Source organism: Phodopus roborovskii, unplaced genomic scaffold (genome assembly GCF_943737965.1).
Source record: "Phodopus roborovskii unplaced genomic scaffold, PHOROB, whole genome shotgun sequence".
Classification (NCBI taxonomy): domain Eukaryota; kingdom Metazoa; phylum Chordata; class Mammalia; order Rodentia; family Cricetidae; genus Phodopus; species Phodopus roborovskii.
The window spans coordinates 25,348,536-25,366,203 of NW_026126480.1; the positions used below are offsets into that span (position 1 = coordinate 25,348,536).

A 17,668-nucleotide genomic window follows, 5' to 3' on the forward strand; every position below is an offset into this window, starting at 1 on the left:
AGCCCATGTAGATCGCTCACTCCAATAGGATTTTCGGGGGGGGGGGGGTGAGACAGGACAACATTGGGTTTTACTGGAAAACATTTTTATTTTAAAGGTCTTTGAAATAAATGGAGGGCTGGAAAACACCAATGTTGGGCAGTGAGATGATTTAGCTGATAGGTGCTTGCTGGCAAGCCTGACACCCCAGGACTCATGGAGGGAGATTACTAACTCCTGGAAGTTGTTTTCTTACCTCCTTCCACATGTGCACAGTGATACGTGCAAATTTGAATACATAAAGACAGACGCTGTTTTTAATGAGATGGGGAAAATCTCAGGAAGGGTGACTTGTCAAAGGCAAAGAACCTCACTCAGTAAGCCTAAGGAATGGACCAGAATCTTGCTCTGGGGTCTCGGGTGGAACAGGGAGCCACAGAGCTATGGCCAGGCAGGGAAGTGTTGATAGCTCAGCAGATGAGGTGCATGGGGCAGGCACTCAGTGGAGCTGTCCCCGTTCCCCTCCATCATGGCACTTTACATGCAGTCAGGTAGCCCTGCACAAACTGAACAGGAAGGCTTTGAAGCTCCAGAGATGCTACCTGGGAGCCCAAGAAATGCAGCTCATATTCCATGCTGCCAAGGTTCTGTGAGATAGGAAGGAACTGTGCATATTTCAGCTCTCACAGCTTAAACCTTCAGCTGGGTTCTGGCTATGTGACTACACATTCTGCTCTCAAGCATGCAGTATGTGCAATGCTGACCTAAACAAGCATGCTTGGACAAGACAGTGAAACAAAGTCTTAGGAGCACAGGCACTGTGACATTCTTTCCTGGACTCATGTGGCTTGTTACATCTCCTCCTCTTGATCTGACCACTAACCTTCATCACCGTCAAGATCATCTGTCTCCCACTTGTCACAAAGTTCAATCAAATTTATACAAATCAAAGTAATGAGAAGACCTGGTCAAGGTTCTTAGTGGTCTGGCAGGGCAGGGACAAAGGAGGAGATAAAAGGTAGGGGGCTCCAAAGTAGGACCCTCACTGAGGGTCACTGAGTCTGTTAGGCCAGTTTGTGGACAACCACCTATTAGATCACTCACTATGTTTTGTTTTGTTTTTTTTTTTTTTTTCTTTTTTGCCCTAAGAAAACTATTTTCCCAGAACAGGAATTCTAAATTTGATTATTAAGCTGCTCACCATGTGGAAGCCATGCATAACCCAATGGAATATATATTGCATGAAAGCTTATTTTTTGCTTATTTACAAAAAGTAATATGCAAAAAGTAATGAAGAAAAGCTGAGGGAGTAATATTACTTCTAGGTCTACTGACACTGTCATATGAAAGCTAAATACTTAATTTTGTGCTAAAGCAAGCCCTTTTTACCCTGGTTGATTTTTTTGAAGATGAACTAATAAAAGTCAAAAGTTTTTTAAAAAAAAAAAAAAGTGTGGGACTTAACTGATGGGGAATGTCCTTCTATATATATGTTCCTCTTACTGGTTGATGAATAAAACACTGTTTGGTCAATAGCCAATAGGAGGGGCTACCAGACCAGGAGGTGGCTGGGAGAGGAAGGCAGAGAGGAGATACCATGTAGCAGAGGAAAGAGTAACAGGTCCGGACCCTTCTCAGGTAAGATAAGACCACTTGGAAACCCTTAGATTAATAGAAATGGGTTAATAATTAAGACAGAGCTAGCCAGTAAGAAGTCCTAGCCATCGGCCAACAGTTTTATAATTAAAATAGTATCTGTGTGCTTAGGACGGTGAGACCTGGAGGAACAGAAACCTCCCCCTTCCCTTAACCACTCTCATCTCGATTCTAGCATTAGCAACTCATCATTTAGATGAACAAGGTTCTTTTCAACATGTTTGCTGGGTGGAGAGAGCATAGAGGACAGCTTTATTGAGATATAGTCAATCAAGTCATCATTTTATAAATACGATGCAATAGCTTTGAGTGCATTCAGAGCGGTACAGCCATCACATCAATCAGTTAGCCCCCCTAAGAACATGTTCCTATCCCATCCTGCCTCATGTCTGTAGGCGCAACTAAAGAGGGCTAAGAAAAAGGACCTCTTGAATACAAGACTAGCCTGGGTAACAACAAGACTCTGTCTTAAAAAATAAAATTAAAAAGGCCTTCCACCCAATCTTCTAACCTTTAACCCCTCACTCCATCCCTGGGCAACAACTAATCTACTTTCTATCTTCATAAATTTTTTCTCTTCTGAATATTAGCAGGAGCATATCAATAAGTCTTTTAAGGTTCAACCTTATAACATTCTCAATATTTTGCTCCTTTTCATTGTCAAGTAATATATCACTGTACAAAGATATACCCCCCCCTTTTTTTCACTCAGCTGGCAGACATCTGGCTGTATTCATTTTTAGGATGTCCCAGATAATACCTCCGTGGACAATGAAAGTTTCTTCGGGAACTTATGTTCTCATTTCTCTTGGGAGTGGAATTCACCTGTTTTACGGAAATTCTACATTTAAACTTTTGAGATGTACCAGACCGGCTTCCTCAGTGTCTTCCTCACAAGAACCGCTCATCTTTAAAATGTAGAACATGGAAGGCTCAGGTGGTGGTGTATGCCTTTAATCCAAGCACTTGGGAGGCAGAGGCAGGCAGATCTCTGTGAGTTCAAGGCCAGCCTGGTCTACAAAGTGAATTTCAGGACAGCCAGGATCATTACACAGAGAAACCCTGTCTTGAAAACCAAAAACCAAACAGGCAGCAAGGTGTGAGAAGGCAGACAGCTGTACTCTGGTGCCATGTGGCGGCACTACAGAGCCCAAGGGGAGAAGCACAGGATTTTGGGGTTCACCATCCCTATGGCGGTGGTGAGTACCATCTATGATTTATGGTAGCACTGGAACTTTGAGAACATACCAGCAGATAACGGGACCACTGCAGAGACATCTGTGTGTGAAGTATCATCACACTTTCCTAACAATAGCTAATGGCATTAATTGAACATCTTCCCATGTGCCCAATGGACATTTATATGTCTTATTTAGCCCAACTAAGGTTTAAATAAAGAGAGCAAGACCTAGGAGCTAGAGAGATGGCTCAGCAGTAAATAGCACACTGGCTGTTCATCCAGGGGATTCCCAGCAACCGTGTGATGCCTCACAACCAGCTGTTAACTCTAGTCCCAACACCCTCTTTTGGCCTCTGAAGGCACTGCACACACATGCAGGCAAAGTAGCCAAACATATAAAAGAAAAACAGATAAATATTAAAAATTTAACTGCAAGTTCTCTGGACAGGGCCAATATCTGAATTCAAAAGTCTTTTATAGTTAAACTGTCTTGGGCAAGTCACCTTTTATGAGCTTTATATTTCTGATTTACATACAGATAGTAATCTAACTCCCATGGAGGGAATGCTGGGATACAGCGTGTCTAACACACAGTTGGTCACACATGCTCAGCACACCATAGTTACTAACAACAGACTTGATGTTAACACTTCATAACCCATAAATCCTTTGAAACAGTTCAACACTCAGGGTGATGCTAAGACTGGTAGAAGAGAAGCTGAGAACACAGGACAAGGAGAGCTAAAAGAGGTATGGGGAGAGGCAGAGGACTAGACCTGCAGTTACATCAGTCCATTTAGCTATCATGTCCAAGTCAGTCTTCAATTGGCCCCTCCTCCATCAATACTGATTCAAGCACCAAACCAGCTGAATTAAGCTCTGAATTTCTGTTTGAAATGGCTTGAGTAGGCTGGCAAGATGGCTCAGTGGGTAAGGACACTTGCCACCAGACAAGATGACCTGAGCTCAATTCCTGGAATCCACACGATAGAATAGAAATGACTCTTACAAATGGTTCACTGACCTCCACATACATGCTGTGGCAACACACACACACACACACACACACACACACACACACACCACATATAATAAGCGATTTTGGAATCGTGTGTGTTAACCCTGTTACCCCCACTGAATCCTTACTAACCAGGAAGGAAGCAGGTCTTACTCACTGGGTATCAGGATAGCTGGACTCATCAAGTGATGAATAACTGGCTGAACAAGCCACAAGGATGAGTGGACAAACAGAGCGTGTTTGGGATTTATCTCATGTGGGGGAAAAAGGAGCCCCTTCCTCAGAGGCTCCTGAAAAAGGCAAGAGCTGCAGAGGGCTGGCTAGCTAAGCCTCTCACAGCCCTCTGAATCCACTGCCTGGCACAGACATCCCCGTTAGGCTAAATTTTTTTTTTTTTTTTAATCTCATTGTTATGAGTCCTAAAGGATGCTGCTTTCCTTTTCAAGTTTTGAGTGAGGAGGGGAAGGACTCCTCTATACAAGCTTTTTGCCATATAAACAGCTCAGAGCAGAAAGGGAAAGAGAGCGGTGGCTCCAAATTCAGAGTAAAAACAGGCTGTTCTGACAGGGTCCAGATCGTACAGAGCTGCAGGTTAGAATAACAAGAGACACTTCACAGAGAAAGTCTGTTTGCCATTCAACACCCAAAGAAGAGTCTAGCCAAAAAGAAAGAGAGAAGCCTTCTGGCCTCCCACAAATTGGCATGGTCCCAGGAGTCATGTATTTGGACAGTGCACAGTCAGAGAGCAATCAGCCCTTCTGACATTTGTTCTTCCCCTGCTTTGCAGACCCAGAATGTATTGCTGCCACTTGACTGTTCAGCAAGGTGCAAAGCCAGAGCGAGTTGCTGCACAACTGTGTGGATCACTAAGTAGCCTGGTGTTTTGTTGTTGTTTATTTTTTTTTTAAAGATTTATGTATTTATTATGTAGACAGTGTTCTCCCTGCATGTAACCTGCAGGCCAGAAGAGGGCACCAGATCTCGCTACGGACTGGTGTTTTTAACTAATGAACCAGCAGACCCTTCCCCAGTCTTTGAAGCTGTCAATGTGTGACACACTTGCATTTTTCAATGTCTTCTGAGGTCCTTCTGGACAGGTTGTCATTGCCTTACAATAACCCCCTTGTCCCTGGGGCTGGAGTGATAGCTCGGCTGTTAAGAATACTTGTTCTCACAGAGGACCTGGGTTCAGTTCCCAGCAGCCACATAGTTGTTAACAAATATCTGTAACTCTAGTTCTGGGGACATGATGCCCTCTTCTGGCATCCATGGGCATTGGACTCACTTGGCTAATTTAGATGCATGCAAAACTCCATTCACATAAAATATTTTTTTAAACAACACAGCAACACATATACTAGAATTGGAAGAATACAGAGGTTAGCATAGCTGCTGCAGGAGAATAACATGCAAATTTGTGAAATGTTTCCTATTTTTAAAAATTCCCCATTTTTTTACTGTTAGCATTTATTGAAGTCACCTACAATTCTACAGGAATACACTGCCGCACTTATGTCCCTCATTCACTAGATACAAGCGAGTGCTGGTGTCTACTACATCCCCATTCATCAGAACATAAAACCTCAAATTCCATCATAATTTTTTTCTCAGATCAACATTTCTATAGTCTGTTTTATAAGTTGGTCAGTATGGTTTTATACTGTTTTTATAGTGAGATAATGGAAATTACCTTCCTGTCTGGCCCTCAAAAGAGCTATGCCAAATACGGGGTTTCTACTTGATTGAATAATCTACAGATTCCAAGCTTAAATGTGCATGTAATGAGAATCAGACAAGATCTATATTGTGTCTAAAATATAACCTCCTAAATGGCAAAACCCTATTGCTAAAGACACCACACGCTTTGACTGCAGGACATAGAAAACTGAACTATAACCGAAGTGCCCTCTCTGAGGTCAAGCCTCTATAGTGCTGGAATGTGCTAGCAGGCTGCTGAGTGGAGAGAAGCTATGAATGTATTACCCAACAGTGGACCCTGCATATACCATACAACCTGCCAGGCAAGAGGTATCCACTGTTGCAATAGTGGCATGATTGCTATGGGGGTCACCAACCACTTTCTGATTCAATTTGAGGCCTGCTCCTTAGGAGCCATTCATACCTAGTACTGTAAACTATACTGCTACAGGAGAACCTGCCTCTGTTGTTTTCTAAACAGCCATGTTGCTAAACTGCCTTCTAAATGTTTATGTTTATTCCCTAAGATTATTCCCACTTCCAACTTTGGTCAGAGAAACTTCTTTTTGGAGTGGGCAGTGGTTAATGTGGAGACTCACAACTAGTCAAAGTACTGAGAATAAATTACTGTTGAGTGCTCAGCCTTAAACAGCACACCTCCCTCTCTCCTTTCACATGCACATCTCCTGGAAGAGGAGACGAGAAGACTGTAAGAGCTGGAGGCTTGCGACACTGCCTGGACTGGACATGGCCATTACATTCCTGAACTCACAGCAGCTGTGGTTACCTGCGCAGGATGGAGCCTGTCAACATTCCAGCAAGGATGGGAGAGAAAGGATCTAAGGCTCTGCTCCTAACTGAGGAGCTAATGGCAGTTGGCTGTTGGGAGATGGGGAATAATTTTTTCGAGTGTCATAGCCACCAGTGAGTTGCTCAAGCTCACGAAAGCAGCACTAATTAAACTCCATGAATCATAAGAAATAAAATAAAAGGCATGGAAGTGGTGAGAAAGATTGATGGGAAGGCAGGGTCCAGAGGGAATGAGAGGACCAGAGAGGGAAATGGTGTGTGTGGTGTGTGTGTGTGTGTGTGTGTGTGTAGAATTAAAATGCATTATGTCCCTATATGAAGTTGTCAAATAAAAACACACATGCATGCACACAGGCATGCGCACAGATAGACACCCCCCAATTATGTTTATGAGACACGCCCCAATTATGTTTATGAAATACAAGAAATGAATTAATGAAAGCAGATTAAGAACATTAATTCTAAAATTCTGAAGTCTTGGATGCTCTCTTCCACCTGCTTCTGTGAAGACCCCATTCATTGTGGAAACTCAGAAAATAAAGCAGGCTGGGGATGTGGTTCAGTTAGCACAGGGCTTGCCTAGCCTAGCATATGCAAGACACTGGGCTTGACCCCCAACACCACATAAACCAGGAGTGTGGTGCATATCTGTAATCCCAGCATCTGGAAAATAGAGGCAGAAAAGTCAGAGGTTCAAGGCCATCCTCAGCTACACTGGGGCTTGGGGCCAGTGTGGGATATCCAGGATCCTGAAGAAGGAGGAAAGAAAAGAGGAAAAGAAGGGGAAGAAATGGAATAAAAGGGTTATCCGTAACCACTACAGGCGATACTAATTTGGTGTTCTGCCACCTGTTACTTATGTAAGAATTAAAATTCACAAATACATTTTGTATGTACTGCCTATAAAGGTTTTTGGCTTTAAAGATGGGGGAGTGTATGAAATGCTTACACAAGTGTAGAAGAAAGCATGAAGATTGCATACAGGGTGGCTGAAGGTAGCTTGCCCTGTACTGTGCACCCTGTCACACTGTACCACATTGATTATGCCTACTCAAACAGGAACACCCTCCAAGCCTTTTCCCGAAGCTCCAGAAGGCACATGGAGTAAATGAACATGGGTGCCTCACCTACTTATTTACTTAATTGTTTCATAGTTTTGAGGCAGTGTCTTGCTATGTAGCCCTGGATGACCTGGTATTGGTAACAATTCTCCTGCCTCAGCCTCCTAAGTGCTAAGAATATGTTTCCTCCAGAAGAACGCATGGTATTCCTGGAGGTGAAGTTAAAGATGGCTGTGAACCACCTGCCATGGGTTGTCTGTAAGAACATTTCTCATTGCTAAACACGAAGCTCTCTCTAGTGCCCCACCCATCCCTCTCCCCCTTCTCTCAATTTATTGTCTTAGGTGTATGAATATTTTGTCTGCATATCTGGCATATCTGGTACCTGCAGAGGTCAGAAGAGTATGTTAGATCCCCTGGAGCTGGAGTTACAGAGAGCTGTGAGCTGCCATGTGGTACTGAATCTGGATCCTCTGTCAGAAGAGCAAGCATTCTTGACCACTGAGCCACTGCTCCCGCCCCTGATTTCTTTATTCTCCAACTTGCTGTACACTGAAGTAATACTTCCATCCTAGTGAAAAATTAGTTTAAGCTACTTTCCTCAAGGTCACCATAACCCAAGCATCTGCTGGGCAATTTCCCTTTAATCAGTATCAGCCTCCATCCCACCCCCCAACCCCCACCCCTATGAAGCTGCCTGGAGGGGGAAAGGACACAGTCCTCTGCATCTGCAAGAAACAGCCGCCAGCAGCCCTTTTGAGCATGTCCCTCAAAAGGACAGAGAAGCAGAAATAGCCCTGGAGAAGTCAGCTGAGAGAGTCACTTCTCAGTGGTGGGCTTTACCCAGCTATATGTTATTCCCCAGGCTCCTCCTCTACACTGGGGACCATGGATCAAGCATTGGATGTAAGTCAGAACCTCCCACCCAGCTCAGATCTTACAGTCTGTCTTCTTTCCCCTGTCCCCCAAGACAGGGACTCGCTATGTAACCCTGGCTGACCTGGTATTGGTAACAATAGTTCTGGTAATATTGGTAACATAGTTCTGGCTGCCCTGCCTTTGTAGCCCAGGCTGGCCTTGAACTCACAGAGATCTGCCAGCCTCTGCCTCCCTAGTGCTGGGATGATGGGAATGTCCTCGGCCCCAGCACTTTCAATAGAAAGCATTTCATCTATCCAAGGCAGGCCTGACTCCACTCCACAATAGGGAAGATAAGGTTCCAGCAGGTTACAGGTCTGTCCAGGCAGGCCAGGCGCAGACCCTGTAGATAAAGGTGTGGCTCCTGACAGCAGGTAACCTCAAGGACCAGTTCCTTCATGTTCTTAGCACTGGCAGCAGTCAAACAGCAGCTCAGCAAGCTGAGTGCCACCCATCAAAATGGCTACCTGACAAACAGGACTGCTGTGGGCTGACCCATGTCCCCCCCAGCAAACTTCAATTGAAGTCCTCCCCCACAGGACTTTAGAATGCAGTCATATTCAGAGGACAGATCATTCGAAAGGTCACCGAGATTGAATTTGAACCCTGGACTAGGTATGGCAATGACACCTGAAGTCCCTGCTGCTCACAAGACTGGAGCAAGGAGACTGCTTGAGCTGGAAAGGTCGAGACCAGCCTGGACAGCACAGAGAAACTATGTCTCAAACAAGTCCTAATGCATATGATGGGCTCCTACGAGATGAAGAAGCTCTGACAACTAGAAGATACTAGTCTGCAAGCCAAGGACACAGGTCTCTGAGGACACACATACAGACACCTTGATTATCAGCCTCCTAGCTGAAAACAGACACTTATGTTGCTCAAGCCACCCAGCATTTTGCAACTGCAGCCTGGGCGCATTAACATAGGAACCTTAAGCATCTACTGATGAGCGGGACTGAGCCACAGGTGGGGGCATGCACTGTCATTGCAGGGCAGAAACGAGGCCATGCAGGCAGACTTCATGAACTGAAGGGACCTAATTCTCAATCCTCCTACTGTATGACTTTGAGCATGCCATTCAACCTGTTTGCTTACTTACAAAATGGTGCCTTCTCTGTGAGGTGTTTGGGGGGATGAAATGAGGTGTGCCGTAATGGCTGACCACATGTGCATTGGCATAAACATTCAACAATAAGTGTCATTAATACTACTCATTAATATGAATAGCCACATGATCAGAGCAACTCTCAGTAGAAGAAACTGGCCAAATGTGCTGGCTAGTTTTTATGCCTACTTGACAAGTTTCCCTCAGTTGAGAAAATGCCTCCAAAAGAATCAGGCATGTGGCAAGCCTGTAGGGCATTTTTAAATTAGTGATTGATGTGGGAGGGTCCACCAGGGCCTAACTCATTGTGGGTGGTGACATCCAATGGGTTTGTGGTCCTGGGTTTGATTAGAAAGCAGGCTGAGCAAGCCATGAGGAACAAGGCAGTAAGCAGCACCCCTCTCTGACCTCTGTATCAGCTTCTGCCCCCAGGTTCCTGTCAGGTTTGAATTCCTACCTTGGCTTCCTTCAGTGGACTGTGATTCAAGTTATGTAAGCCAAATAAACCTCTTTCTCCCAACATTGCTTTTGGTCATGGTATTTCATTACAGCAACAGTAACCCTCACTAAGGCATTAAGAGACAAGGTTTGAGGATATGGAAAAAGGAAAATATTTCAGCTCCTTTGGCCCTTATTTTTGCCAGGTATCCTCACAGGAACTGGAACCCTTTTATGTTCTTACCTTTCCCCCTTGACACGTTCTAAGAATCAAAGACAATCATGCATGTGTTCTGATGATAAAATTCCATTCATAAGTTACCGGGAGCAAGACTGGTTCACAAGACCTACAGAGTAACATTAAAATGGGTCTAAAGCAGCCACGGCAGCCTGTATGTCCTTCCTGACCCATTCCACCATCTGATGCAGCAGCTGGAAGGTACAGGTGGCCACACCAAAGTCCCAGAACTTGAGGCACTTGGGCCCTTGTCCCACCCTGCCCTGTGACACTTCAGATGTGTCCCACCACTCGGCTGTTTTCTCATCTGCAAATGGAAAAACTACACTAGCTGATTCTGCTCTAAGTTCACCTAGGAACATCTCTGCAGGCTCCCGCTGGCTTCTCACCTGACCCTCCGTGAGTGCCAGAGACATGGGAAGAAAAAATGAAAACTGGCATCTGTTAGTCAAAGGAAAAACCAACTGACCAGCCATGCAAGACAATGGGTGCCAGAGGGCCTTGAAATAGTCACCTGGGAGGAAGGGAAGATTAAATTTAAGGTGAGAAGGGAGACGATTAAAACTCCAAGGGCAGAAGATGAAGGGTAATAATATACTTGGCCAATTCACAACTAGAATCACTGTGCTGAGATCTGTACTTTCCAACCTAAGAAATCTCAAGTGCTGGTAATTAGACCTGAATTTTATCATTGCTACTTAATAGACGAGTAATGTTTATAAACATTTCCACATGCAAGGTGTCACTTCATTCTCATTGACAACAAACACTTCTTTTCATCATAATCAGCTAAGACAAGGCACAGGAGAAGGTTAAGCGACTTGCCCAAGATCGCACAGTTGGGAAGCCCAAGGCTGGCAGAGAAGCCACAGACTAGAATCCAAATTGATTTATACCTTCCTCCATGGGCCAAGAGACAGATGAGAGGAGAGCTCATATGCAGTGTGACTTCTATTTATGTGCGCAACCCTGCACATTAGCCAAGCTGGGAAGAAGCCAATTATACAAATTATAAAAGTAAAATCCCCAAACATAAAACTAGCAGGCAGGGAGCAGCTCTCACCACAGTTTCTCCCACGAAACTAGTGGTCTTGACTGGGATGATTTTGCACCCAGAGGATGTTTGGCAACACTGGAGATATTTTTCATACTTACAAGGAGGAGAGGCTACGTGTGTGTGTGTGTGTGTGTGTGTGTGTGTGTGTGTGTGTGTGTGTGTGTTCATTCCTTGGTGTAGAGGACAGTTTCCCACAACAGGGAATAATCTGCTTCTAAACAATGATCTCAGCAAACTAGAGCAGAAGAAAGATGGGCCAGGCTTCTCAAAGGTATGAGTGCTATGCACATTTGATGTGATGGTGTCAGCCCTCCAGGTTCTTGGGCAACTTAACCACATTGCATTTCTCTATTATAAAACAAGATGGGGGTGGGGGAGGGCAATGTGACATAGCAATTTTCAAACATTCTTGTACCCAAACAATAGCCTTGGAGTCTCACTAAAATATAAACTCTATTCCTAGAAATTCTGCAGTCATCACTGTCACCCGGGGCATCAGTTGTAGGTAATCAGCAAACTGCAATCTGAATGGCACAGGTGAGGTGACTCCTAATCTTTCCAAGGAAGATTTACAAGTTTGGGAACACTGGCACCCCACTGCTTGCCTAGAGGTGACAAGGTCTTTCTCTAGGGAGTGCTAGCTTCCACAAGGCTGAGAGGGCTGAAGGCAGCCCAACAGATGAAAGGAACAGCTGCCCCACAAAAACAGCCTTCACAGAGCAAAGCTCCAGCCATAAGCACCCAGAGAGGGTGAGAAAGGATGCACCAGCTACAGAGAATAGCCATGAGTCACAAAAAGCCACTGTGGACATACCCAAGCATTGCAAAGGGGCTTTTTTTCCACCCCAGCAATGACTTGCCCCCATTAACTCCTTTGGGGAAAGGTATCCACAACATTCCCCAGGAAGCTGGCTGACCTGAGCCTCGGGTGGAAGAGTGCCACAGTGCAGGCACTCAATCCTTTGACTTGTCTTTTCTCTAAGGCACAAATCAAAACCTTATGGTCTGGTATTACAGCTTTATTGTCACCCTCCAAAGAGCTACAAAAGAAAAGAAAAAGGGAGGGAGGGGATTCCAGGCCCTGGCTGAAGAACCATACAGAGGCAAATGGATATCCTACTTCTTCCTTTTCATCTTTTGACCTGAACTAAGCATCCGCATCCTGCCCACATCACCTGCTCCATTACTAGGTAGGGTGAAACAGCTGGAGCACAGCCTGCACAAGATCTCCATAAAGGCATCCAACAAACTGACCCAAATCAGGAAAGTCTGGACATGAGAATGACATATGGGAGCTCCATCTACCATTCTCCCTTCTGCTTTCCAAGTTGATATGAGACAAATTTCTGCTGCAGGCATCTTGGTTTTCAGATGCTTGTCTTCCCATAAAGGAAGGACAATGTTGATGGGATGTGCCAGGCACACCTCACTCCTACCTTTAGGAGAATCGGAGGGCATTATGACCACCTGTGCAACATTTTGTTTTTACAAAAACAAAAATAAACAAACAAAACCGATGACCCAATGCAAAACAGAACCTTTGCACCAGACCCCAGGCATCTACCCTAGGGGATTCTAAGTATAACCAGAGATAGCATTTGTAGGCACAGAGTGGGAATCTTGGGCTCCGACTTGGTGAGCTAAGCACCAGGGATAGTCAGCATCAGCATCAAAGTAAATCTGGGCTAGCAATGAAAGGAGGCAGAAAGGCACACACTTGAAAAGAGGACTGATGGTCTGGGGTGGCTAGGTAAGGTGGGAGCACACAAGACACTGGTCCGCCTCTGAGGTGCTGGTTTTATTTCAGCCCAGCATTATACTGTGTCAGTCACCGAAGGGGGGAAACAGTACATTGTAAGAACTATGCATCCCCTTTCAGGAACTGTCACCCGAGCACAGCATCCGTGTGTTCACAAGGAGGTGGGATCTGCTGGTGCCCAGGAAGTGAAGGGCAGCATGCAGCTGGAGGAGGCCAGTCAGCCTAAGCCAGGTCCCTGAGGACACACTGGTTCCTGGTTCCACCGCCTACAACAGGTAATCCCCCAGGAGCTGGGGCCTCTAGTTCTGGACTCTATCCTGATGGGACTGTTACCAGCTAACTCTAAAATGCCCAAGTGGGCCACAAAGGGCACTCTGGCTGCCCTCAAAGTTGCAGCTTTCTGCATGTCATCGCCCTTCCTAATTAGCGTGCTCCTCTCTGGATATAAAGTTGGCGTCTTCCGATGAAGGACACTAGCTAAGAAAGGTGGCCCAGCCTATTCCCAGCTTCTATTTGGCAAGGGTGGGTGGCCCAGGCTCTGGACATAGGCTTTTGTACTTGCAAGAGCTGTTCTGAGACTAGAATGAACCTGATGCCCCCTCCCTTCGGGGAGCATCTTTCTTCAATGCACACCAATAGCTCAGTCAGCTAGCTTGGGAGAGAATTCCATCAGCTAACCCAATCCCATCTTTTCCCAGAGAATGAATCTGATAGACCCACAGCATCATACACTGCTCTACGTGATAATTGCCCCACATGCTCTGTAGAGGGCAGGGGCGCTCAGGACGATGGCCTCTGCAGGATGGCCACTCTGGGATGCAGAAACCCTACCTGGCTTTATCAGTGGCAACTTGATGCAGAGACCGCCCTCCCAGTCGCGACAGCATTAGCCAGAGCCCCTCAAGTTTCCTCCAGGGCAACATAAGGCTGGTGGTCAGAGCTAAGCCGGACTGCTTGAAGATGGCGCACAGTTCTGCCCTGCTCCACTTTACTGAGAGGAACCAGCAGCAGGTGAGATTTAAAATGCAGCAGATGAGATTTAGGTTAGATTCACAACTGAACTTCCTGACTAAGAGGGAAGCATTGGAAAGGCTGACCCATTACTTAAATTTCACTGGCAAGCCACAAGAGGCTGATTGTACTGTCCGCCAGGACTGGGGGGTAAGTAACAAGGAGGCAGCGTCAGTGCACAATGGTCAGAAGCAGGGGCCTCACCTGATGACTGCCAAGAGCAGCTTCACCACTGACATGCACTAGAAAATCAAGTTCCAAAAACTGAAGAAAACATTCTGTGTGTACCTGTGCATTTCAGAAAAGAACAGAGGTGCTGCAGGGCCTGTGGCCGAGCATTCACCTACCCTGCAGGAAGAGTTCAGTCTCCAGTGACGGGGGAAGAAGAGCACTGGGCATGCGGTGCACACCCTAAACCCTGGCACTCAGCCCAGGAAAACCAGGATGGAGGTCAAGGCCATCCTCAACACAGCAAGTTCAAGGACAGCCTGGGCTACATAGGACAGGGGTGGGGTGGACATTTCCACAATATCTAACTTGATGCATCAATGACTTAATGGGTTGACTTACAGAGCATGGGTGATGGGTTACTTTTAAGAGTGTGAGTGACCCCAAAGCAGCCACACCAAGGAAAAGGGAAGGAGGCAGGGAGAAATATAGCCACAATAAGCAGTAACTATCTCTGGGTGTGGAGGTATACATTCTTATTTTCTTCTTCGGGGGGCATTTTTCAAATACTGTAAAGTAAGACTAACCAGAAAGCATGTCCAAGGTGGGAAAGGGCAGAGGAAGAGGAGAGCCTGGTCCCAGACAACACTCCACCAGTCAGTCCACCCCATCTGCACAGCTATTATTCCCAGAAAGCAAAATGCTGACACTCGATCCCGGACTTGGCAAGACAAACACAATATGCCTTCCAGAGCGGCCTGGCGTGCCCACTGAAGTACCTGGAAACCACACATCGCTGCTCCGCTGGGAGACACAGAACTCCTCAAGAGAGTCCAGGGTTCCCAATTATTGTCTGGCCCCTTCTGCTCATCTCACCCAGTGTGAGGGTGATCAGCAGGAGCAGGGTCTCCTGGAGCAACCCAGAGAACATCCCAAAGAGAGTCAGCCCCTGCCAACTGCTTGCCCAGAGTAGCCAGGGGCATGGCAGGCCTCATTCACACAGTCTGCAAAGTAGAAATTGTTGGCTTCATTCAAAAAAAAAAAAAATTGACTCTAAAATGCAAGGCAATTGCCTTAAGTCACACCAAAGCAAATTAAATGGCAGGGCCAGGACAAAATCCTACTCACTCTCCCCAAGTCAGGGAAAGTCTTCCTCAGCCACTTTTAGCAAGGGCATCCATGCAGAGAGCACGGTGTAACTCACACCTCTCTTCTAAACTTTTATACTTGATACTGTAAGAAAGACAGGCTGCCTTACTCCCTCTTGCTACTGTTCATGGATGTAGCTCTGTAGCTCCATGGATACCTCAGTGGCTGACTGTGCTCAATTGTCCTCAAGAACACTGAAGGACTCTGAGCCATCAAGAGGTATGGTTCTCTGTGAGCACCCTCTCTGGAGGTATATAAGCAGCTTGTGTCCTGGAGTTCCCAGCTCCTATGAAGAGGGTCTGCTCCTACTCATGGCACATCTGAAACAGAAAGACCCCTCAGCTTTCCTACAGGGTAAACTGAGGCTGAAGAATCTGGCCTTCTCTGAATCTATAAAGAAGCAGACCTAGGGCTCGAACTGGAGGTGTCACCGGAGTTACCCTGAGAAGTTGTAAACAAGTGTCTGACCCACACCAACTGCAAGCCAAAAGACAAGTCTAGCAAGTCCACCTTAGAGGGGCTGTAGTCACAAGGTGACTTAACAGGGCATCAGTGAGGGGTCCCTTACAGGAGCACAGGTAACCCCAAAGCATCTGCCCCACATATAAGTGCCACCCCAGCATAGACAATGATCCCCATAGCTATAAAGACAGAGCCTCCCCCCCCCCCCCTTTCAGCTAATCCACCATCTTCCTGAGAACATGAGGCTACAGTTTGAGTAGAATCACATACAACTGGCCAGGAGGTAGAAGCTGGAGGGTCTGGACGATCAGATGAGGGGCCAGTAATGCTTCCCACCCTCTTCTTCTAAGAGTGAGTGTCAACAGCAATAGGTGTGACCTCTCAGAGATCTCTAGATGTAGTCACAGCTGCTCTTGATGAAGCTAAGGGCTGTTTTGCTCTAAGGACCATACTCTACAAGATGAAGTCTATTACATTGGTTTCCATGATCTTTTCACAGAGGCATGTTAAGAACTTGGGCTCTGGGCCTGGGTTCAAATATCAGTCCCACTGTTTCCTACTGATATAGGACCACAGGTTTTTGTCTAAAAACAGGACCAAGAAGTTGAGGGATGGCCACATCAGTTTAGGAAGTGGCCACTTCATCTCTGTAGAGTGGCCAGTAGCCCCCACCTTGCTTTCAGATCTTACTTATAGGACCTTGAGCATGCTCTTCCTGTCTTACTGAGAAGCTTTTTCCAACCCATCCTTCAGGGCTCCTATGACCTCAAATATACAATCCAGTCAGGGCCTCACAATGATCTAAACTGGCTGTTCGCTCATCTGTCCCCTTGACAGCAGGGGTTGACTGTACCCTTTCACTGTTGAGTGCTCAGTACTGTCTTTATTATTTCACGTCATGCTATTACAAACTAACTGAAGACAACACAAATGGCACAATCTGGTGAGAAGGAAGCCTTACAAAACCAATCCAAGCTGGGTACAGTGGCATACACTCAGGTGGCTGAAGCAAGTAGACTGCAGAAATTTCAAGAACCACCCAGGCCAGCCAGGGCAATGTAGAACAACCCTATCAAAACAAAAACAAAACCCAAAACAAAACATAAAACCCCCACAAACACAAGTCAAATAAATAAGTCTCATAAATTGCATTAAATTTAAATATAGATAAGACATCTATAATATATGAATAAAGGGCTAGACTGGGGAAACAGTTCACCAGGCAAAGGCACCTGCCTCCAATCCCAACTTGAATTTCATACCCAGAACCTACATGGTGGAACAATGTGATTTCTAAATTCTGATAAGTAGTCTTCCTACTTGAAAAAGAAAGTATTTGGTGTGTGTGTGTGTGTTTGGAGAGGGTGTATGGGCCTCTGTATGACATGGTTATATGTAGAGGTCAGAAGTCATCTTGTACTAGTTGGCTGCATTGTTCCACCATGTGACAAAAAGTATTTAAAAGGATGGAGAGATGGCTCTGAAGTTAATGGCGGGCACTGCTTTTACAGAGGACATGAGTTTGGTTGGTACCTATCACCCAACCCACACTGGGTAGCTGGCTCATAGGTACCTAAGGTACCTATAACCCCAGTTTGATGAGGATCCAATGCCTCTGATCTCTACAGGTGTTCTCATATATATATATATGTTTTTTAAAAAATTAAGTGTTTTGGGGAGGCAGAGGCAGGCAGATCTCTGTGAGTTGGAGACCAGCCTGGTCTACAAGAGCTAGTTCCAGGACAGCCTCCAAAGCCACAGAGAAACCCTGTCTCAAGACTCAAAACAAAACAAAATTAAATGTTTGTTATAAAAATTTGATTGCAGCTGACGCATGTCTGTGATCTTATACTCAGGAAGCTGAGAATGGAAGTGCCATGAGTTCAAGCCTGCCCAGGCTACAGTGTGAGTATGGGATATTTTTTCAAGAGGAAAGAGAAACTCATGGCTTCTTTTAG

The 17,668-nt window shown here is 45.7% G+C and overlaps 1 protein-coding gene and 1 non-coding gene across 13 annotated transcripts in view; one reads left to right on the forward strand and one right to left on the reverse strand.

Moving 5' to 3' along the window:
* The window catches only part of Plekha7 (pleckstrin homology domain containing A7), a 181,824-nt gene that overhangs the window by 84,407 nt on the left and 79,749 nt on the right, over positions 1–17,668 (reverse strand). The window lies entirely within an intron of this gene.
* LOC127229008 (U6 spliceosomal RNA) lies at positions 5,163–5,270 on the forward strand. The gene has a single exon (XR_007835096.1). It is a non-coding gene; the product is annotated as a U6 spliceosomal RNA (small nuclear RNA).